Raw genomic sequence first — 21802 nt, forward strand, 5'->3', positions numbered from 1 at the left:
TTTGTTCTTCAGTATTACAGGGTTTCTAGAGCATGTCAGAAAAAGATGCATCTAAAGATGGAAAATATTGTGCTGTTGTATGTGCTCTAACACTACAGACAAGAAATTCTTAAAAGGTCAGAACGAAGATCGCATCACTCGGATGCAGTCCTACACAGAGAAACATGGAGAATATGGCATTTTTCTCTGTCTCCTTCCTGAAAACTTCCGTTTGTTTTTTACATCTGATGGGCATTCAGTTGTTACCTTTATAGAAGCATCTATGAAACACTAGCACTTTTTTCCTAAGTGGTCGCAAGTCCACTATGACTGCAATTCTTCTTCTTTTAAAAATATTAACATTTACTGTCACTGAGTTTCCTCTGCCATCTTATTACTCAGTCACACTCAATACTGTCAGATCCTTCTACAGCTCTTCTCAGTTGACTGTAGCTCTGTCAGCAAGCTTTATTACTCCAATATTAACCCCCTTTTTCAGGTACTGAACCACCCAGATGCTTGGACTGATGCCTACGGGACTCCATTGGTGACTTCCCTTCATTGTAAAACTTGACCATTTACTCCTCGTTGCTTCCTAACTTTTAACCTGCTATTAATTCATGACAAGAGTTTCCCTTTCATCGCACGGCAGCTTTAATTCTTTATAAGCCTTCAGGAAAGAACTCTATTGAAAATGTTTGGAAATCCAAGTAGATTATAACCGGATCACATTTTTTCTGCAAATCATTGCCTCCCTTGGAGAACCGGGTAAACGTGTGAATTTTGACCTCTCCCTGTTAAGCCATGCTGTTTAGCCTGCACGATGAACAACACAATCCTAAATTATAATTGACTCCCTGTTCCCATTCATTCCACGCCACAGAGTTAAACTGTAGCTGTGGTTTGACAGTACTCATCATCCTGATCAGCTTTTTACGTACATGTGACAGAATTTGGCTGTCAGAAAATGAGTGGTTATGAATTATGGAAAAAACATTTTTTTACAAGCTTGTTATTTGCCATATCTGGTTTTTTTTAATTATTATTTCCCTCTTTCTTCAATGTAATAAAAATGCATGGAGGTGTGGGAGAGGGGAGAAAGCTTTCAAAATGGAGAAGGTAGCTTTCTTAAGAGTTCATTGCATAGGAAACCAACAAGCCTAACACCAATGAAGCAGCCCACATTGAGGGCTTCCAAGCTCACAGGTGACTTCAAAGCTTCAGGGGAGAGAGGAGGATTTTTCCAATGCAATTCCCTAAGGAAACAAGGTTTACTGGAGTGGCTGTGCGCTACTCCACCATCACCTTCCCTCCCTTTGCCCCATCCACACCTTCTGCCTGCCGGATGGCTTTCACCCAGCTTGACAGGAACACTGAAGTCTGAAAAACCTGCAGGTTCTGGCAAGTGTCATGGCAAAGCGGGAGCTGGACGTGGGGGAAGAGAAGCCATCAGGGCCTCCCTCCAGCGGGATGGTGGGAGGACTGCAGCACTTGTCAGCTGTGGCCAGGAGCCTGGAGGAGGAGCAGGAGGACACAGTGACAGCACCCAGCCTGGGGTGACCAGCAGCACAGCTGGGAGGGAGCGGGCTGCAGTGCACCGTTTGGTGGGTTTGTGCATAGTTTCTCTCCACATCTGACAAAAGTCCTCCCTGTTGATGTCTCATAAGCCAAAGTTTCAAGAAAACCCAGTTTGGGGAGCCAGGGTCATGCACCCCCTGGACCTGCAGCCTCTCAGAGAAGCTGAAATGTAGGTGCAACTGGGGACCCCAGGATATTCAGGCACAGCCGGGGGGTACAGGGCCAGCGGCTCCCGGTGCTGGGGGAGCGTGTCCTACCCGCTGGCTTAGGCAACGCCAGACACCTCACACAGAGCAGTCTGCCAGGATGAAACAGGGTCATGAGGGAACTGTCCCCTGCGTCTAGCACAGGCTTACCTAACCCAGGAGGTTTTGAATTGAACTTTTCATTCAGAAAAATTGTAATTTTCCACTCAAAATGTCATTGTGACACTCTGTTAACAGAGCTCTAATGTATTTCACTTCATGTTCCCACATAGCAATAAAGCAATATTGTCACAGTGTATCTGACACTGGAGCAGTAGGTGTAGGCTGATGATTTAATATTGCGCTTTTACTGTCACGTCTAAAGAATTTTGGCTCACTGGTTAAGTGGATAGCAGACAAAGGCCAAAGTACAGTTATTCACACCCTGTTTTATGGTTTGGTTTTTCTCGTGTTATGACATGAGATGCAAGGAACACAGCACAAAAGTTTCTATGTGCTAAAACTGAGAAATTCCTAACAGAAGAAAAATCCACGGTCTCATAAGTATTACAGTGCTTAGCTTTTGACATACTTATAACTATTCGAATACATTCATAGGTTCAGATATATGTAATGACATACAGAGAAAAACACGAAAATCTTATGTCTTATTCTAGGTAACAACTGCAACATACTGAAAATGGTTCACTTGCAAGATACCATATGCAACTAGGATGTCCTTTTAAAAGTGATTATATTGTTACAGATTGATGTTCAACCAAAGAAATTATAAGCAAATCAGCTAGTGCTTACTAGAAGGGGCATTTTTCCTGGCTTTATGACTGTAATTTTACAAAACAAAACAATTCTTAAGGATCAACCTTGGTAAAAATACTTGAAAGCATGAATATAAGTGCCACAGACACCTCTCCTAAAGATGTTTTCCAAAAAAAATCCAGGTTCTAGTTCCCTGGATTCTAATGCTGGCAGCCAGTTACTTTTCCTGGAACAGTCTGAACAAGATCCTAAATCTGAAAAAATAACAAGCTCTAAGAATATTCAGGTCTAGAAATGCATGTTCCATGAGAAGTCTTACTCTAAAGTAACGTTCTTTGATTGTATATACCTTTTCAAAGAAAGTGAAGGCAAGGTCTGAGCAAATCAAAGTGCAAAATTGGAAGTGGGGGGAGGGAAAAACTTCCACAAATTGAACTATTATATACTACATATTTTTGCATAGACCCACAAATAGGTAAGTCAGAAAACAAAATCACAAGAAAGAGTTGAAAAGTGAAACAATGTGGGTTTTAAGAGTGAAGATTAATCATTTTCTTTCCTTTGAAAAAGAGCATTCCAAAAAAGCATCACTAAAATGCAAGATGCCACAATAAAAAGATGTATTATGTACCAACAAATACTCAGTGTTTGAAGAGACATCACATGAACTGCATCACAGTCTTGAAATACATATTTAATCCCACAGACAACCCTTAGTTTAACTGGGTACAAACAAAATTTGTTCAGATGTCATTTTCTCTATGTTCAGCTCACAAAAATAAGTTTGCCTTAGTATTTTTTTTTTCTATTGCTGGTAGCAAATCCAGAAGAAATAGGGTTGTGCACCTTCTGTGCATCAGTGCATATCTTTGCTTTAACCTGAAAGAATTTTCATTCTGTATCTTTTGAGTTGCACACATAAATATCAGAGAGGCAAATACCATAGATGAAAATGAACCTGGTTTAGAAACAGACTTTCTGCCATGACATATCACAAGCAGAGTTAACTTTTTACTTTCCAAATCACAAAATACTAAATACTGAAACATTCTTTGAAATGTTAACAATTAATTCTTTAATAGCATCCTCAGAGACTTCACAACTTTCACCTAATTTGAGGGTAATAGGTTACAGCAACTTTTATTGCTGCACTGGACATAATTCTTTTTTTGTCTGCTTTTATGTTATGCCAGAATTGCCTAAGTACATATGAATAAGTTTAGGGGTGGTGGTGGGGGTTGATTTGTTTTTTGGTTTTGTTTTGTTTTGTTTTTAAGAATGCTTATACATTTAAATGAATGCTTTTGCTTTTTGCTTTGGTTTTCAACAAGCAGCATTTCTGACCATGCAGCGTTTCACTATTGTTCCTGTCTTTACCCACTGCATCTGCTCCACAGAACTTCCCGATTATTTTTTTTTTCTGTAAATCACATTGTATTTTGTATGCAAACCTTACACGAAACAGAAAAGAATTTAATGAAATGTCCTCAACGGCCCATCACGGCCCTCAACGGCCCTGCTCCATGTGTGAGAAGGTGGCAATGAGCTGACCCTGGCTGGGCTCTGCATTTGCCTCTCCCTGCCTTGTTCTGGCAAAGGAGAGCCCACCAGAAAACTGCTGGCTTCTCTCTTTCATAAAGCTCTGTAAATGCCACATCTTGAAAAACATGAAGAGGAAACATTTAAAAATTGATCCACTGGCTGCAGCAGAGCCTGCAAAGCAGCAACAGAGAAAAAGAAAAAGAAAGGACTCACCAAGATACATCCTGATGTAGGGAGAACAGTTGTGGTAGCAACCCTCAACAGTCTCAAACTTAATACTCTGCTTCTCTCCTCTTTTCCTTTCTCAGTCCCATCTCCCCCCGCCTCCCCCCCCCCCCCCCCCCCAATTTCCCCATTTAAGGGAGAAAATAACAAGGCAGAAGACGCCAAGAGACTTTCATGACATAAACAATAAGGCTTTCCTGTGCCAACATTTCCTTTAAAAACACTTGCCAATAAAGCTCCTGGAGGCCAGCAAGAGAAAGAAATGCCGAAACAGCCATGACATGAACTTGGCATATTTTCTGACTCACTCACTTCCCTTGAGACAATCCCTCCAAGAGAATGCTAAAGGATAATGGGAAAAGAAAATTTCTTCCAGCGAGGACTTCAGCTGCCCGTGCTATAGAAGAAAACTGCCAATTAACTTTATTTCTGTTTACCTACAGCCTCGCTCACACAGCCACCTCCGCTGCCATGTTTCCTGACTCACACACTCATGTTTGCACATTCATCTCGTAATCCTGATGTCTGAGAAAGTCAAAGATGCTTTAAAAAAAAACCACCCTGAGAAACCCCAACTCCAAATAATTTCTGAACAGCAGAGAGAATGATCAGTAATGGATAAAGGGTAGCCAAATACTTGGCCACTTTGCATATTAAATCCAAATTTCCTTTTCCCTTATCCCTGCTATTTATATTTCTCATAAATTTTTAGTGCCAGACATGCTAGTCTCTAAAATGTTAAGGGTACTTACATATCTTGTGTATCTGTAATGAAAGATTGTCAAGATGATTTTGTCTCACCAATCCACCTCATTTTGAGTAATACCATGTTTTCAAAACTAAATGGCATGTTAAGAACCAGAAATTAAAACCTCTTTGGAAATCAGCATTTACATGCACAAACAGGCCTTCACTTACTCGCTCCCTCCCTCCCTCCTGGGGTACGGCTGTCCCCTGCAGTCCCTTGCAGGCAGGCACAGAGGAGTTCAGCTGTCTCCTCTCATCTGCGCCTCCATCTTCACCTCCAGCGCAACTGGACGCTCCCAGGAGGCCTGAGCCCAGCTCCTGACGGAGATGATGGGCGGGAGGCAGGCCAGTGCCGTGCCGATGGCAGAGGACAACGTGGCTGCTCCTCCACCGCAGGTCACAGCAGCTCCGGCCGGTCTGAGGGCAGGGGCAGGCCGGTGAAACAGGTCTCCAGGCCAGGCTTTGCTCCTCCAGGGCTGCCAACCCGCTGCACTCCCAACACCAGACCGGGCACCAAACCCCCACCCAATTCAAAGACAGACCAAGCAGAAGTTCTTGTTGCCCTGTGGGGGCTGTCCGATTACCAGTCTCAGTCGTGATGCGGAGACACCACCTCTTCCCTCCACATGTACCCGACTCAGGGGACTGTGCAAGGATCCATCGATCCCTCTATGCGAACCGTGCACCCTGTCACTGAGTTAGCTCGTGCTCACTCTCCGTTCCTAGGAAGGCAGTGAGCACTGCCAAGTGCTCCTCACTCGGCTAAGGGTTGTTATTGTTGCTGGCGTTTCTCTGGTTTTGCATTCAACTCCTTAGATTAGCATCAGGGTATCACATATCAAAATAACCACTAGTGAGGATTTGCTGGCCTGCTCAGAAGTCAGGGTTCACCGTACCTACAGCTGCATAATTTTACCATAATGTAGTCTGATATCATACACCCCTGGTTTCTACTTTCTAATAACTTACGTGCTGCTTTAGCACTTGGGTTTATGTCACACTCAAGCAAGTCTCCTGACTCTCCTCTACGAACCTGCCTACCCCTGAAGTCTATATCTAAATCTAAGAATCTTATCTAAGCCAGGGCCACCAGACTGCACGATTTTGGTTTTTTTTTTTGTTTTTTTTTTTTTTGTGGATTTTTGGGGTTTTCCTGGCATTCCCAGCTAGCATGGTTCTGCTGGTAAATACTGTAGTATGCTATAATGTATACAATCTACATTGGGAGTTTTCTACTAGCTCACCTTTACTCCATCATGACTGCTGGGCATCTTGTGAAGAAATACACATACATGCACAGAACTCAAGATTCTTTTTTCTTAACCATCTTTTTCTGCCCACTCACAAAGCGAACACTGGTTTGTTTTTAGGTTTGTTTTCATCAAAACCTGAGAAAATATGTGTTTTTTTGTAACACCACCAGGGCAAGCCATCTGTGGTTGGCTGGCAAACTCTGAAATTTAGGGCTGAGGCAGAAATATTTAGGAGTCAAGAAAAGCTGACTTGCTCAAGAAATTAAAGCCCTTCTGACAATCTTCCAGAGAGCCCCTGAGGAAAAGGGAGGGAACCAGAGAGACTCAAGGAAAATGGATGGGAGCCCAGCATGGAGATTCACGCCAGAACAGTTCCTGGCCAAGAAGGAAGGCTGGCAAGTAGACAAATACAGGCTTTCATAGGCAGCATTGTAAACAAGACATTAAAAATATTAATCCATTTAGATTTCAAGCACCAAGATGAGATTTACTTAAGAAGCAGAATTATGCTGGTAATGGCTCCTCAAACATTTCAGCTGAATGTCAAAACTTTTGCTCAACTGCATCAAGCGAAAATACAAGGAGCTGTTGACACTACAATATTCAAACATTCAATCCTATGGCAGGGCTGGAAAAACACAGAGGAAGGCAAAGGAATGCTTGAGCCTTGGGCAGAGACTCAAGCCTTTGCAAGGGAACTGCGTTCACAATTTATTTTTACCTTCGTTTCTACACCAAAATAATAAATTGAAGGGCCAAAGTGGCTTCTTAAAACCAAGCCTCCTTTCAGAAATAATTTCAAATTCAATGTAAATTTATTCTATCAAAATACTTTGTTTTCAAGTAGAAACAGTCATCTAGAACAGAATGTCTTTTTGTGTGAAAGAAAGTTTAAGTAAACTTTGAACACCTACAAGTTTTTTTAAAAGTTTCTTCTCTCCAACAGGAATCAGAACGTCTCCCCTTTTCCCCTTAGAAAAAATACATCTATATTAAATGATTTAATATTTCAATTAAAAAAAAAAAAAGTATTAGAAAAGTCATTTTCCCCCAAAGCAAACAGGCGTTCAGGGCAAATGTACAGAAACACAGAAGAAACACAAGCTTTTTTGGTGTACATGCTAAGTGTCATGCCACCTTAAGCCTGACATGGCCAGAAGACTCATGGATCTTCTTCTACATGCGTTGAGTAGGGTTCACAAGCTCATCTATCGAGGGGCAAGCATGTCAGGGGAGGCCCACAGGGAAAAACAAGTGCTTTTAAAAAACAAGAAACATATGAGCTGCAGTCACTATAAAGGATTCAGGAACTGAGAGAGTCAGGGTTCAGAAGATTCCTGTATTGGGTTAAAGGAAAGACTAATATTTCTTGAATTAACAGGGTTGATCTCTCAATTCCATGCGCACAGCCCTGTGCTCAAGAGAGGTCTTTTTTCCTTCTCAGAAGCCCCAACAATCATAGTAAAACGCCACGTGTGGAGGGACTGAGATAGCTCCATCCAAAGCACTAAAAGCATTCTAAAGAAAAGGTTAACACTCTCCATTGTCTTTAGTCTCTTAAAAAAGAATTAACTTAAAAAGGACAGAACAGCATCCCATCTCTTGCAACCTAGGATATACTGTATACCACTCAGAACTATGTTTCTTATCAGGTTCCTTAAAAAAAGAACAAAAATGAAAAGATACAAACCCCCCACTAAGCTCTTTTCCTTGCTTATATCTGTAGCCACTCATAAAATTATCGTAAGCTTTCCACACTATCTGAAGTGGAAGATCTGAGCAAAGGAAAACCTCAAAACACAGAATTACAGAGGGAATAACTTAATTCTGCTTAGGAGTCAAAAAAACTAGATTAAAATTTAAAGAACCTGAAATTTTATAACAGTTTAAACATTTAAATGCCAATGCAAGTAGCAACATATGAATTATAGAAATCCTGTAGCACTCCTGATCTTATGAATCATGCTATGAAATTTGCTTTCTGCACTCTCAATGTAACCAGAATGAAATACTGGCATCTCAGATACTTTGAAACAATACACAGGCAGCATATATAATAGTATTAATTTTAATAAGTTAGCATTCTATCTCAGATGCAACTGCTTCAAAATGTTCTAGCTGAAGGTATTTTTGTGAAAGCTATTTGTCTATTACATACCGTAACCACTGCAACTTCACAGGCCAGGGAGGCATTTTCATGACACAAAAAGAGAAGCCATTAGCAAAACGCTGCTTGGCAAACAGTAGCTCACACACTGAAGCTGCAATACTATCCTGGCTTTCCTACATATTAAGTATAGGACTACGTTCAAAGTAAACATGTGGTCATAATTAAATAATAATTATGAGTAACATTTGTGTAACACCATTCATCCAAATAGTTTAAAGCATTAGGTAAATCTGTAAACAATGGGTCTAATCCTGCACCCTTTACTCACATAATACCATGCAATTCAAATGGACTATGTACTTCTTGTCTACACACAGACTTAATTGTCCTCAATTAACTCCATGTGTCAACACTCATTCCAGTGTGTCTCGCTCTTGTTTAACTCCACTCTCTCACTGCTTACTACAGGTGAACATACTGTTTCTACACTCTCACCGATTTAACATCACTTTTATGGACACTTTCCTACATGGATCCCACAGGGCTTTTCAAACCTCGGTGCAGCCTCACCTCTACATGCTTCTAATAAGACAAACATTCTTTTACAGATGCGTAAGTCCACTTGCTGTTAGCACTGACCATCCCACTTGACTTGCATGTGTACACCCAGGACATACAATTTCTATTCTTATATCTTAATCACACAAGTAGCCTTCTTCATCCATCATGCTCCAGAGTAAAACCACAGGAAATGGTAAGAACAGGGGAAAATTTTTCTAAAAATAAAATATATTCAGAAGCAGACATGCTCAAACCACTTTTATGCATTTGTGGTACAAATGTCTGTTACAGAGACAAAGTCGCTAAACAAGTTAAAAAAAATAATCAACAAGAACTTGTAGATCTTCCTGACAATTTGGTGTCAGTCTGCCTTGACAGTCAAGCAACTGGAGAACAAGAGGAGAGACCAGGAATATCTGAATTTCATTTTAGCCCTGCTACGGACAGTTACTCGACTTCTTTGCTTCGGCTGCAGTACCTGAAAGTCAAGCCAAACCATCTTATGGATCTTCTGAAATGCAGGAAAATCCCTATGGCCCTTTGAAGACAAATACTATTTACTTGTGCTAGCTACTATTCAGCTTTTACCATTTTTCACTTTCTAGCTTAAATTTTTGCATAGAAGTAAGTCACTGTCACATTTCACTCACACCACAGTTTAGTATATTTTCATTCCAATTTTAGTTTTCCTTTGCAAGAGGTATGCTCAATTTTAGCTCTTATATGTATTCCATGTAACTTTGGCATACATCAGAGAGCTTGTTTTTTTTAGCACCAGACAAAATCGCTGAAAAACATAATCCACTGCTAAACTGTCCGCAAAGCTCACACTAGTACAGCAGTTAAATAGGGTGGGATTTTCCCCTTAAAATCTTCTGATAGATTTAGGCATTTCTTCGGCATGTTCATTCAGAAAAAAATACAATAATTGCCTCACCTAAGTACAGTTTGGTTGAACCTGAGAAGAACTAAGAATGTTACAACAGCAATTCCTATTATAGAAGAAATCCTGCAAAAATGACTGCAATTGCTTACAAGCTGCAAAAGGATTTCTCGTGAATTCAGAAGAAGCTGCACTGCTGCTAGCTAGTAAGAACACAGCTCTCCTTGTTCACTGATAACACCTAGAGCTATGCACTCTTAATCCCTTATATAGGCCGTGTTTGTGGATCCTGTATGAGTGAAAAAGTGGATGTTAACGGTTTAATCCACAATATTTTAACAGCTTAGTTTTAATATGCAATAGAAATGACACATTATATTAAAGCGCATTGCTTTTGCACACGAGGGTAGGGGTGGAGAGGTTTGCTTATCTCATTAGTCGTACAGACAGCATCCATTGGCAGCCCAAGCGGACAGCAAGGTGCGGAGGTTTCCCGTCTGGTCCAGCCAAAAAAGCAGCAGAGGTGCTATGCGCTCTCCTGCCAGGACACCCAGAGCATCGCTCCTGCTCAGCGGCACCTCTTCATTTATACCTGCGGTGCCTAGACCAGGACTGCAGCTGTAGCAGTGGAGCAGTCTCTCCCTTCCCATGGACCAGACCTTGACAGCGTTACAGAGGCCACAGCTAAACACTGAGCCGAGGCAGAGAAACCAACAGCAACTCCATTCAAAACCAGGCTGTAGCCTCCTCTGCTCCTTATCTGTGCCCTTGTTTTGGGGTCAGGCCAGAAAGGGCCCATAACCGTGCTGCCAAGAGCACCTCTGGCACTGCTCCACATCCCACTTAGGGCAGGGGCAGGCAGCACACAACCCAGACAGGGAAAGGACCCCGGGGGGAAAACAGGTGTCATGGTGCCTATAAATACAGAGACTCTTAACACTACCTCTTAGCAAATCTATAACCCTGGGTAATTTGTTCACAGTAAACTGTAAGTCAGGCCACGCAGGATACAATTCACTGATGCACCACTAAGCACAGCACTAACACTTCATGCAAGACCGATAGGGTCTTCTCGTGGTGTTAAAACATCAGCCAGGAGGGCTGAGAAACTACCTGAAGTGAAAATGAACCAGTACATTAAATGAAAGCACACAGGACAAACAGGCTTAGTTGTTTGGATTTCCAGAGCCACTTATGAGTAAAAAGTAATTATCAGATTTGACATGATGGCAGGCTAGTCCATGCTTTCAATTCACTAGGAACAGTAACTGGCAATTGCTTGGAAAGCTTATGTTTAATGATAGAAATGCAGAACCAAATCTGCCTGAAATACAAGGTACGTCAGTCAAAATAGCCAAAAGTTTTAGCTGACATTATGCTAGGTTATAAATTGCAATAGCTCAGGAGTGTTCCTGATAGGAAAAATCAGCAGCTCCAGAGGATAATAACCATTTCAGTCATCTTAGTTAAATGCCCCTGAGTCAGAGTTGGCTATAAGTGCATCTAGAGAAGATACAAAAAAATGTTCAGGGGCAGAAAGCAAGTCAAAACTTTTCCTGAATCTAATTAGGCCAAATTAAATACAAACTTCAATTTCTCTTTCATTTAAAAAGTTACTTCTTATTGCTGTAACTGCATCTCACTATCACTCCCATAACTTATTTATCACATGACTCACTCAAACACAGGCTGGTACTGTCGGAGTTTATCATATCACTGATTTTAAAATTTTATATGCTACTATTTTGGGGCTCTTACATCCCTGAAGATGTAGTACTCCAACCCTCTGTGAGCACAATGGATTCTGAGCATCCCCACGGTACATCTTTCTGACATGGAAGCAAATCCAGCGCACAGTGAATATGCAACTAATATCAACACACTTTTCAGACCTGACCGAAGTGCTGGATGCATTTAACACTGAATAATCAACAGGTAGAAGCTACTCTTTTAAGAGCAATGACATCTCTGAGTGTAAAACACAGGCCAGATTCTGAGAGAACCTTCTGCTGGCCTTTCATAGATTTTCTCTAGGTTGAAACCGTGCTGAAATAAGAGACCAAGACTATGTAAGAGCTCAGTTCAGTTGCCCACACATGACCTCAGTTGTCCTGCCTGGCCTCCACCAGCTGCTCTGGACCCCATATGAGTCTGGGTAGGCCACGTGTAGCATCAGCCAAGCTAGATGCATACCTTCAGTCATCCCTCCATGACCTGATTGCTATCCCTAAAACACCTGAAACCTGGAAAATTGTTTCCCTTTGCCTTCTGGTGGGCTGGGTATTCAGACCTTGAGAGTCCTTGAGGATCCCAGATGTATTTCTTCTCCAGGTTCTGGAGCACCACAAACAGAAGATGACCACAGTGATTTCTACAGATCTCACATCTGAGCAGAGCATATTCCATATTCTTCTCAAAGGAAGCTTTGAGACCTTCCTTCTCTTGCGATGCACACGTGCAGCAATCAAGAAAAAAAAAAATCCACCAGCATCCTCAGGCAATTTCTACCTCATTAGGATGTAGCGGAGGCCATTGGCCATATAGAATTTTTTCTGCTATTTGTCTTGGAAAAGCTGCATATCATCACATCTCAGACCTTCACACTGAAAACTTTCATGAAGGATAAAGAAGGCTACTTCAGCTTGAAGCTAATAATAAACTTTTCTTCCACAGAGATTTCTTTTTAACAAAACAAGCACATAATCTAAAAAGCAAACCTGGAAATTAGGCTATATTTTAAAATTAAATACAAAACATGATGTTCCTACCTTAAACCTGCATCACCTTCTAATAAATGCAATGCAGCTGTGGGGCAGCATTTTCAGAACAGAGGTAAGTCCTAGGAAACAAAATGCTTTTAGCAGAATGCTGAATGGTTTCATTGAGTATTTTTAGCCTGGCCTCTTGAGATGCTCTGCAAACATTTGCAAAACTCTAAAACAGAGCCAGGGTTATGTCACTATCTTTGGTACAAATAATTTGTTAGGAACTATTTCGTTCTGGCACCAGGATATATCAAGAGAGGATGCGTGAACTGGATTGTTTACTTTTGGATTAATGTTGTTTGTCAACTGAAGGCTGCCTTTATGAGGAAAGAGCAAGGTGCCAAGAAGTACATTTCACCATGCCAAAATTAAAGGGAGGAGTTCAGAAGCAGTCTTTTATTACCTAATTAGTTTTATCAAATGACACAGATCAACTAACAGGAGATAACTAACAGGAAAAAGGGGTCTAATGAAAAAGTAAGTTATCAGCTGGATGCTCTCCAGAAAACAATTGCCTCTCTAGGTAAACAAGTGCTACTGTTGGGAGGTCAGGCACGAAGCACAAGGAGTGGAGGTCTTCTCGGGATACCAGCCCTCAGTGGAGTCAGAAAAGAAGAGAAAAGCAGTGGGATAAACTACACTGAGAAGAAGGGATGACTTGTTATTAAAGGAGCTAGTATCTTTAGACAAAATTATTCCTATCTGGTCTATAGATATCCCACCAGTTGTTGGGTGTCAAGTACAGCTTGCCAGATTGATAGCTCTATTCAAAATGAAAATTAGGACTACAATAAGAACAGCCACATTTACCTGCTCAAGAACAAATTACCAGAATAACTTTTTCAGAGCTAGCATGGAAAATGGCAGCTCACAGATCCTATTTTACCTTGATTGCCCTCCTGTGACTGGAAAGGGCGATCACAAAAAGAAATACAGAATTTCAGGTAACATTCTGCTTTATCCAAAATAACCAAATGTAGCATCTGGGAGGTCATCTGTACTTAGGGCTCCTTTCCACTATTTTCCCAACTGCATGATCTAAACTAGTCAGACAATTCAGACTCATGTGGCTCACATTCAGATTACATCAACTTCTAATTCCTAATCTGAACCATGCTTTCATTTTTCCCATTATTGCTTATCTAGTATATACCTAATATACACAAAACTTGTCCCACTATTTTAGCTAGTAAAATGACACCAGGCACATGTAACAGAACAAAGATATTCAAGAAGCCTTGCTGGAAAAAAAAATATATCCAAACCCAAGGATTTAATTGACTAAATACTTGTGCCCCCCAGCAGCTTAAAGAGAAGCAACATTGATTTTTACAAACATTCTTTGAGAATTGTAAGTGATGCAACAGAGGAATTTTATTATACTATTCTTCCCCTTCATCCTCCCTCTCCTTCATCATCAGTTAACTTGAAAACAGATGGGGCAAAGAATTTACAGGAAAATGCTCTATCTCTTGGGGCCACCAGTTCTACCTTTACTGCAGAGCTGTGGGGAAAACCGGAAAGTTTCATATATATTTGCAGTATACTGTAAGGACTGCTAGATGCAGAACTATTAAAGGAACCTAAAAACCCATCGCTCTAAACAGAAATATCAACCACTGCCATCCCAGAACTGTGTTAACAGCAGGCATGAGAAGTTTATGAAGCTTTGGCACGTCCTGGGCAGAGCTGGGTTGCACTGCTGGGAAAGAGCAGCCCATTCGGTTCCTGTTAGCATGCCCTTCCCTGGCTCAGAAAGGCTGAGTTGCAGATGAAGTCCTAGTTCAGATAAGACATCCTGACAACCCTGCATCCATCTGAGAGCACCTGCAGCAACAGAGGATTCAGCCTAGACTTAAATCGCTGACACAGATGGTCGCGACGCTTCCCACAGGAGCGCGGGCATTCCCATCAGCCTGTGCATGGAACAGGTATCACCACTCCACTGTGTCTTAGCAGGATACTGGGTTTGGGGAACTCTATAATAAGACAGTCCAGGAAAAACAGAAATAAGAAAGAGAGAGCACAGTACAGGAATGCAAATGAGTGAGCTCACACAGGCACAAATAGAAAGCAGGTTTAGCTGAGGAACGAAATAACCAGAAGATGAACTTAACCCATCTGCCATCTACCTTCAAAGCCTTGCAACAGAAAAGACCGTAAGATTCATGGTCTTCACAAGTCTGCAAGTGACTCTGCAAAGAGTGGGGATTCTCTGCCAAAAATAGTCAGCCTTCACTTTCTTCCAGCATCAGTCCTTCGCTGGCAAACATTAACCACTGTGATACCAGACCTGCACATGCCTGAGGTCACTGGCCATGATCAGGATGTGTGGTGCAGATCTCAATGGACACGAGACCCAGCTTTTCCCCTAATGTACAAGCCTTTGCTCCCACAAAACAGGACAGTACCACTGTATTCTCTCTTCTTCTCTCCCCGACCCATCACTGCCTCCTTCTTGTTCTTTCTTCTACCATTTCCTCTTACACTAGAATTGACTGCAAGGCATGGTGCCATCATACTGGGGCAAAATCATTCTCGGCTCTGCCCACCTTGAAGACTAGCAGTGGAAAAACTGGCTGAGCCAGGACAATGAGCAGAACCAGAAGAGTAACCACCACCACTCTCACCATGATCACCTGAAGATTCAGTCACCTTCCTCCTTCCCAAAGAACCTGCCCAAACAATAAATTACCATTTTAACTGCACACCTCTTCTCACAAGGGGTCTCTAGCAGGCTTTGATCACTTGTGCTGTGCACACATACTGAATTTCCAAATGCTTGGCTTACTTTTTTTTCTTTTAATCCTTTCCCTTCTGTGTGCCCTCAGCAGCAAGTATCTACTATATAGATACTAAGTAGCACAGAACTTAGTAGCAGAGGTTCCTTTACCCAAATCAAACTGGGCAAGGATTTCCGGGTTCAGTTAGGTTGCTCAATATAGAGTTCTACCTTTTCCATTGTGAGAAGACTCCTCCCATAAATTGGTATACATCCCAGGGTGCAACCAGAGTGATCTTCTGAGGTATCATTCCTCCACGCTTACGGCATTCCTGCAGACAGCTCCTCTGGAAATTATAAGCTTTAAGGCAGTGTTCTCTGCACACCACCTTCCATCTCCACATTTCCCTGGGAAGTTTCAGCCTTCCTGCCCCAGCACCCCTGACACGAGACTTGTCCCATGAACACAACATGAACCCATCAGAAGAAACAAGCTGAAGGAAAGGTGTTCATGCTTACTGCTGCTTTTGCCATAGCACCCTGGCATTTTCGATCTGGTCCTAGGAGTACTAAGGCTAGATGCAATGCACCACCAACCTGCGGCCACGGTAAATACCACGACCTCTCCACAAAGACTGAGCTGGTTCGGGAAGCATACCTGAATATAGGAAAAAAAATGGTTAAAAGGAATAGGGCCAAGAGAAGTCATACAAACAAAAAAGCCTCACTTGACCAGATCATTGACCTTGCCTAGGAATGTGGGCACTGTACACAGAAGGAAGTTATCTGTGCTCAAGATGCAGTTAACATCTGGATTCATATGCTCTTTTCCACAAGGAAAAGCTGTATGTAAGGTCAGAAGGCAGTAATTCACGTTTCATTTTGGATCAGGCTATTGTTTATGGGATGCACACAAAGAGAAATATCAAAGACTTTCTGAAATTAACAGCGAGTGATTATGTGAGGCAAACGTAATGAAAACACAACAAAGGCTCTTAACTAGCGGTAGAGAACATCCAGCCAAAGCCTTCCTCTGACTCCCACTGTGAAAAACTCAATATGGAAATAGCCAAATTTATGCATTAGAAGAATGAAGACTAAAGGCTTTCCACCAAGTTATTGTTTTCCTGAATCATTGATAGCAAGACAGCTTTCTACGTCACAACAGTATTTCAATTACTGACCTTTATATGATAAATTTAGTGTACATTTTTGAGGATGGACAAAAATTTTACAATTAGTCTAATATGTCTAGTAGTAATAGTTATAAAGGACACTGAGCATTTGGTCCTCCATTTGCTGTTATAAAACTCAAACTAGGCAAATACATGATAAGCAATTAACAGGTTTAACAACACATGTGATTAGCTGCAGTCATATTAAGATAGAGTGATTCTTAGGCACATTAAGTGGATTATTTAATTAAGTGATATGCATTTCAGCAGAATACACTGGATAAGAGTGTGTGCAAGTTGCATGCATGTTGAAAAGAAAGTGTTCTAGCAAATTCAATACACATAGGTGGGAACTGTCACAGAGCCTGTTACTAAGAATTATCCAATACTTCCTGTAAGATCCGATTTTCACTTACTTATAATTTTGCCAGACTAATTGTCCAGGCTCAAACTTCCCATGTTGGATGTATGCCTCAGGCTATTTTTTTTCTTGCACCAGCCAAAACCGTTCAGTGATTTCCAAGATAAAAGCCAGGAAAAAAAGACATTGTTTTACAATGAGAAAACATATTTGGTAACTCCTCCTTCAAGAATTCAAATATCCTTCTTGTTTTAAACAGGCAGAAGGTGCATTTTAGTCAGGGAAGTTGCTTTTGCCAGGCCAGTTAAAACCAGTTCATACCTGACGACATACCAACCTCTGCAAAATTGTGGGAGGCGCTGGATATGGGGTTTAATGCCAGGTAACACTGCAAGTTCCATCCTCACACGAGGAGAGGAAGGTGAGATGCCTTCCCTGCCACTGCTGCTGCCCCTGCTGCAGCCCGGGATGCAGGTCAGGCAGCGCTGAGAGCAGGACCAGGCTGACGCACGCCCCTGGGAGGAAAACCTGCTGAAAACAGGAGAAAGAACGTATACCTGGCCCATACAGACCACTTCTGCAGAGAACAGAGTAGGATCCCCTGAAGAAGAGGTTAAAAAGAAAAGGATTTAATGAGCTGACAGAAGTGACTTGGATAATGAGTTTATGATGAAAAGAAACAGCCAGACAGGGTCACTGGTGGGGTACAGCGCTTGACTTTGCAAACTGTGTGTGCTGTGTGTGCACAGTACTTACATCAGAATAAAATGCACTTAAAATGATAGCATAATATAGTAACTCAGAAATTGTCAACATGAAGCTAATGTTCTCAGATACCAACTACAACATGTTGCTCCTAAATATTTTGACACCCTCCTGCAGGTATCCTGTTATTCAGACTGTACGTATCCCCATAACTGTCGTTCAGAAATAAACCCCTATTCATCAGGAGAAGACACCTCTTTTTAAAAGGTGTATAAACTTATGCCCCTGTTTCCATGATTAGAAACCTATATAGAAAATATGAGAAAGACTATTTGAAGTACCACAAATGGCAATCAGGCAGACAGCTCTTACTGAGATTTTTAAGGAAATCTATGCCTTTGAAAATCTTCCCTGTTTCCTAACAAATCCAGCTATAAACATCATTTCAGCAGTCCCAGGGAAAGGACACTGGAGCTACCAATCAGGACCGAGAACAAAACATTAAACAAAACCCTCTGGAAAGACAAACACTGTGTTTACTCCATAGCTACTGTGTAACCCAGCACACACCTCCTTAGCCACCTACTACCCAGCCGCAGCAGCAGCAGCACAGAGTTGGTGTGGGCAAGATCCCCTGCCTTCCGAGCAGCCACAGCTCTGACCCAGCTCCAGCGTGTTTGCTCCACCACGGCTGCAACACGCTGGTGCACCTAAGGTCACCCTGCCAGAAGGCAGCGGCAAAGACAGGGAAGTCCTGAACCGCTGTCCTCTGCAGGCAGGCGACGGGGACAGGTACTCGGCCTCAGCACACAAGAATTTCTGAAGGTCTTCAATGATTTCTGCAGTGATTTTTGAGCAACAGCCAGAAAGGAACCGTAAGCGTTGGTTAATCATTTACCTTTCTTGTGTTGGTTGCTCAATACTGAGTGGGCATTGCGCATGCAACTACATCATGGTCTGGAGTCGAAATGGAACTAAATAAGGCAGAAAACTTTCTGTGACTGGCTGTTCAAGGTTTTACCCAGAAATTATACTATAAAAATAGACATAGAAATGCAATAATTTAAATAACTGATTACGGGGGGGGGGGGGTGGTCCACTCTTCAGCTCATTTCCTAGGTCATTCACATGTTCTCCTTTCAGCACTGAATCCCACTTTCCACAACTAGCTGGTTATACCATGGATTAGTCAAAAAGGCAGAAGATGAAAAGGAATGCTGACTGTGCAGCTGGACCCTGCTTTTTTTCCTACCCCCTACAATATCATTTATTCCCACAGACATAAACTTCAATACCCATTATGACAACACTATTTTCACTGATTATGTGCTTATTAATGCCAACTTTCCTTCAGCGAAGAAAATCACCTTCTCCCAGGAGAGAGATGATTTGCAATTTCATAATAATTGCTGTGTCTCTTAAGTAGTTCTAATTTTAACAGGACAAAGTACATCTTGTTTTACAAGGACGGCAGAACCATTACACAGCACAATGCTATAACCTTTTCAGATGCAAGCATTTCCTTAAAGACAGAAGAAAACCAGATCTAATTCTCTTATTACTTAAGAACAGAAACGTATTAGGACTTTGCATACCATGCATTTAAGAAGACATATATATAAACCCAAGAAATTCATAAAAGTTAGGACCCTGAATAATTTTCTTCCATCATTTAAATGTGAATTATTAGGTAACATTGAAAAATTTTGGTCACGAAGAGGAACACAACTGAAACTACAGAAGAAATGTATTCATCAAAGATCTTCTCTCTAGTCCTATTTCTCCATTGAATAAAACTATTCCCATTAGTGCTGGCTCATGTGGCATAAGCTCCCAATAACGTGGCAGAAGAGTGGCCTTGGTGGATGGATACATAGGTTCCCTTCCCCCCCCCCCCCCCCCCCCCCCCCCAATTCTGGATGCATCAGTTTTAATACTTGCCACTGTCATTACTTCTTCCCTACAAAAAATAACTCTAGAGCTAGCAGAGGAATCAAAATATATTTATAATATTACTCATACTGCAACTTCTTAATTTATATTTCATCTAATTGCTAAACAGCCTACTAGAGACTTGCTAGATCTGCCCAAAAGTTACCATCAACAAATTATGACAAAATGTGTGTTGATGCACATAAAGTGAAAAGAATTGCCTCAGAAAAGCAACACAAAGCACCAAGTGAATTGGAAACGGTCTGAAAGGCAGAGGGCATGCACTGTAGCTCTTTCATGCTCCGTTTGTTTTTTGTGAGCTTGATTTATGTATAATTAACCATTTTTTCCCCTGCAAATAATGTCATATGAAGCTCTGCTATCATTTTTACCCCCCATCCTCCTGCCACAGCCACATAAAGCAGCACAGCTTAAAATTGTGACAACTGAAACACGTTGCCACAGCAAGAGTCCAAGCTCTCTACGTTAGCATGAAATCCCACTCTCTTGTCTCCCTCCTGCTCCTCCTATCATCACAAGAATGAAAGAAATTCATGAACTGTAACTCTCAGTCTAACAGAGCCTTGGCCAAAATTCAAGCTTGATAATTAATTACAGTCTGTCTCTCCAAATTCCCACACTAGGCTAAGAGAAATAACTCTTCTTTCCCCTCCTAGACAACAAGTTTTTATATGGCTAATGGACACAGCATTCCAACTCAGAGAGCTAGAAAGTTAACTGGAGAGAAATAAGAGATATTTATAATACTTGGATAAGACGACAGCAGCAGATGAAGAGAGAAGAGTATTGTAGTAAGTTTGAAGTGTGTATCAACCCAAAAGCTAAATCACTGTTCTTTAGTTACACTTTCTACCAGAGAATAAAAGCACAGACGATCGTACAGGACACATAGCTGTCAGGACTTGGTGTCTGAGGGACTGTAACACAGGCTAGATTTTTTGCGATAGGAGGATATCTGAGACAATTCAAATATGGTTATGAAAAGTCGATGAATCAGTATGGTAAAACAAATTTAAATATAGTGCTAGACCTCATTAAAACACAGCAGGCATCCTAACCATTTCAGTCTGAAGAACATGGAGCATTAACACTATACCATGTTCTTAGACAGCCATAAAACCAATCCGTACCTCACGCCACTATTCAGTAAATCACCAATATATCAAGAGAAGGAAAACTATTATGATGCCTGTACTACACACTTAACATAAACCACTCATCGCGCTGAGATTCTAATTGGAATTCTGTTCCAAGCCTGATAGATGAACACTATAACCTTAAGCAGCACTCTTGCAAGATTTTATTTATTGTGTGTTTCACGTGTATTTGTAAAGGACTTAATTAGCTTCTTTCCCTTCTGGTATAAAAGAGCGTGCATCATCACTGAAAAAAATCACAAGGCAAGCCTAGTGTGAAGGGTCTTGCTAGTATTGCACGTATTTCACAGTGACAAAAAAGGTGTAATTCTTTCTGAATACTAGAGATATCATCAATAAAACCTCTTTTGTTCCTTCATTAATCTGGTCTGTGTCATATTTGCTGTCTGTCATTGTTTTACAGATGCCACATACGTGCAGCCCAAAGGCTGTACCTGTGCAAGCACCAGACATTAATATATGGTGACAAACTATTTTAAATTGGTCACGTTACTATAGAGAATATATGCAGCAGATGTTGCCAAAAGCATAGGATTGTTCTCCATGAACCAGATGGTAACTTTCGATCCTCTGTTACTGTTTAGTTTTGCTTTCTAAAAACTCTTCCATTTCTAAATCAGAAGCAGAGTAATTTCAATCCAGCCTCACTTGAAAGCTGGTGTTGGAACAATTAATTCAACTCTGGTCCAATTCTTCATTCATTCCACTCATTTTCAGTCTGTAAGGGATAAAGCCTCCAATATTTTTATTCAAATACAGCCCAAGATACTACAAGCATAACATCCACGGCATACTGCAGCCACGTTCTGATGTACCCTATGCACACTCTTGAGATTTACTTCAAGAAGTTCAGGCACCTAAGACTTGGTCACCTACCCCCACATCAGCACTACACTGACTGGACACGGAAAACAGCTTAATTAGTATCAGTTTTTGCACAACAAATCAATTTTCTTCAGCAGTGGAAATGCTGGGTCGTTACACATTGGCTGACAGAGGCAATAAAAACTCAAACTTTTCTGAGAATAGAAATGGTAAGCAGAATGTTTGTAGAAGGGATCCATTTATTTTATGTGTTGACTTGGTAGTAAGTACAGAGTTTAACATTAATTCTGCATGAAAAA

At 41.3% G+C, this 21802-nt stretch overlaps 1 protein-coding gene across 8 annotated transcripts in view; it reads right to left on the minus strand.

Annotated features, from left to right (window-relative positions):
• Window positions 1-21802, minus strand: part of THRB (thyroid hormone receptor beta) — a 161301-nt gene that overhangs the window by 74887 nt on the left and 64612 nt on the right. The window contains exon 1 of one of the 8 annotated variants that reach the window (XM_056335707.1): window positions 15925-15958. The exons of the other annotated variants lie outside the window; for them this stretch is intronic. The gene's annotated coding sequence lies outside the window, so the exon portion shown is untranslated. Of the gene's footprint in view, window positions 1-15924; window positions 15959-21802 lie in introns of those variants that run through there. 8 annotated transcript variants of the gene reach the window in all.

Source organism: Falco biarmicus, chromosome 4 (genome assembly GCF_023638135.1).
Source record: "Falco biarmicus isolate bFalBia1 chromosome 4, bFalBia1.pri, whole genome shotgun sequence".
Classification (NCBI taxonomy): domain Eukaryota; kingdom Metazoa; phylum Chordata; class Aves; order Falconiformes; family Falconidae; genus Falco; species Falco biarmicus.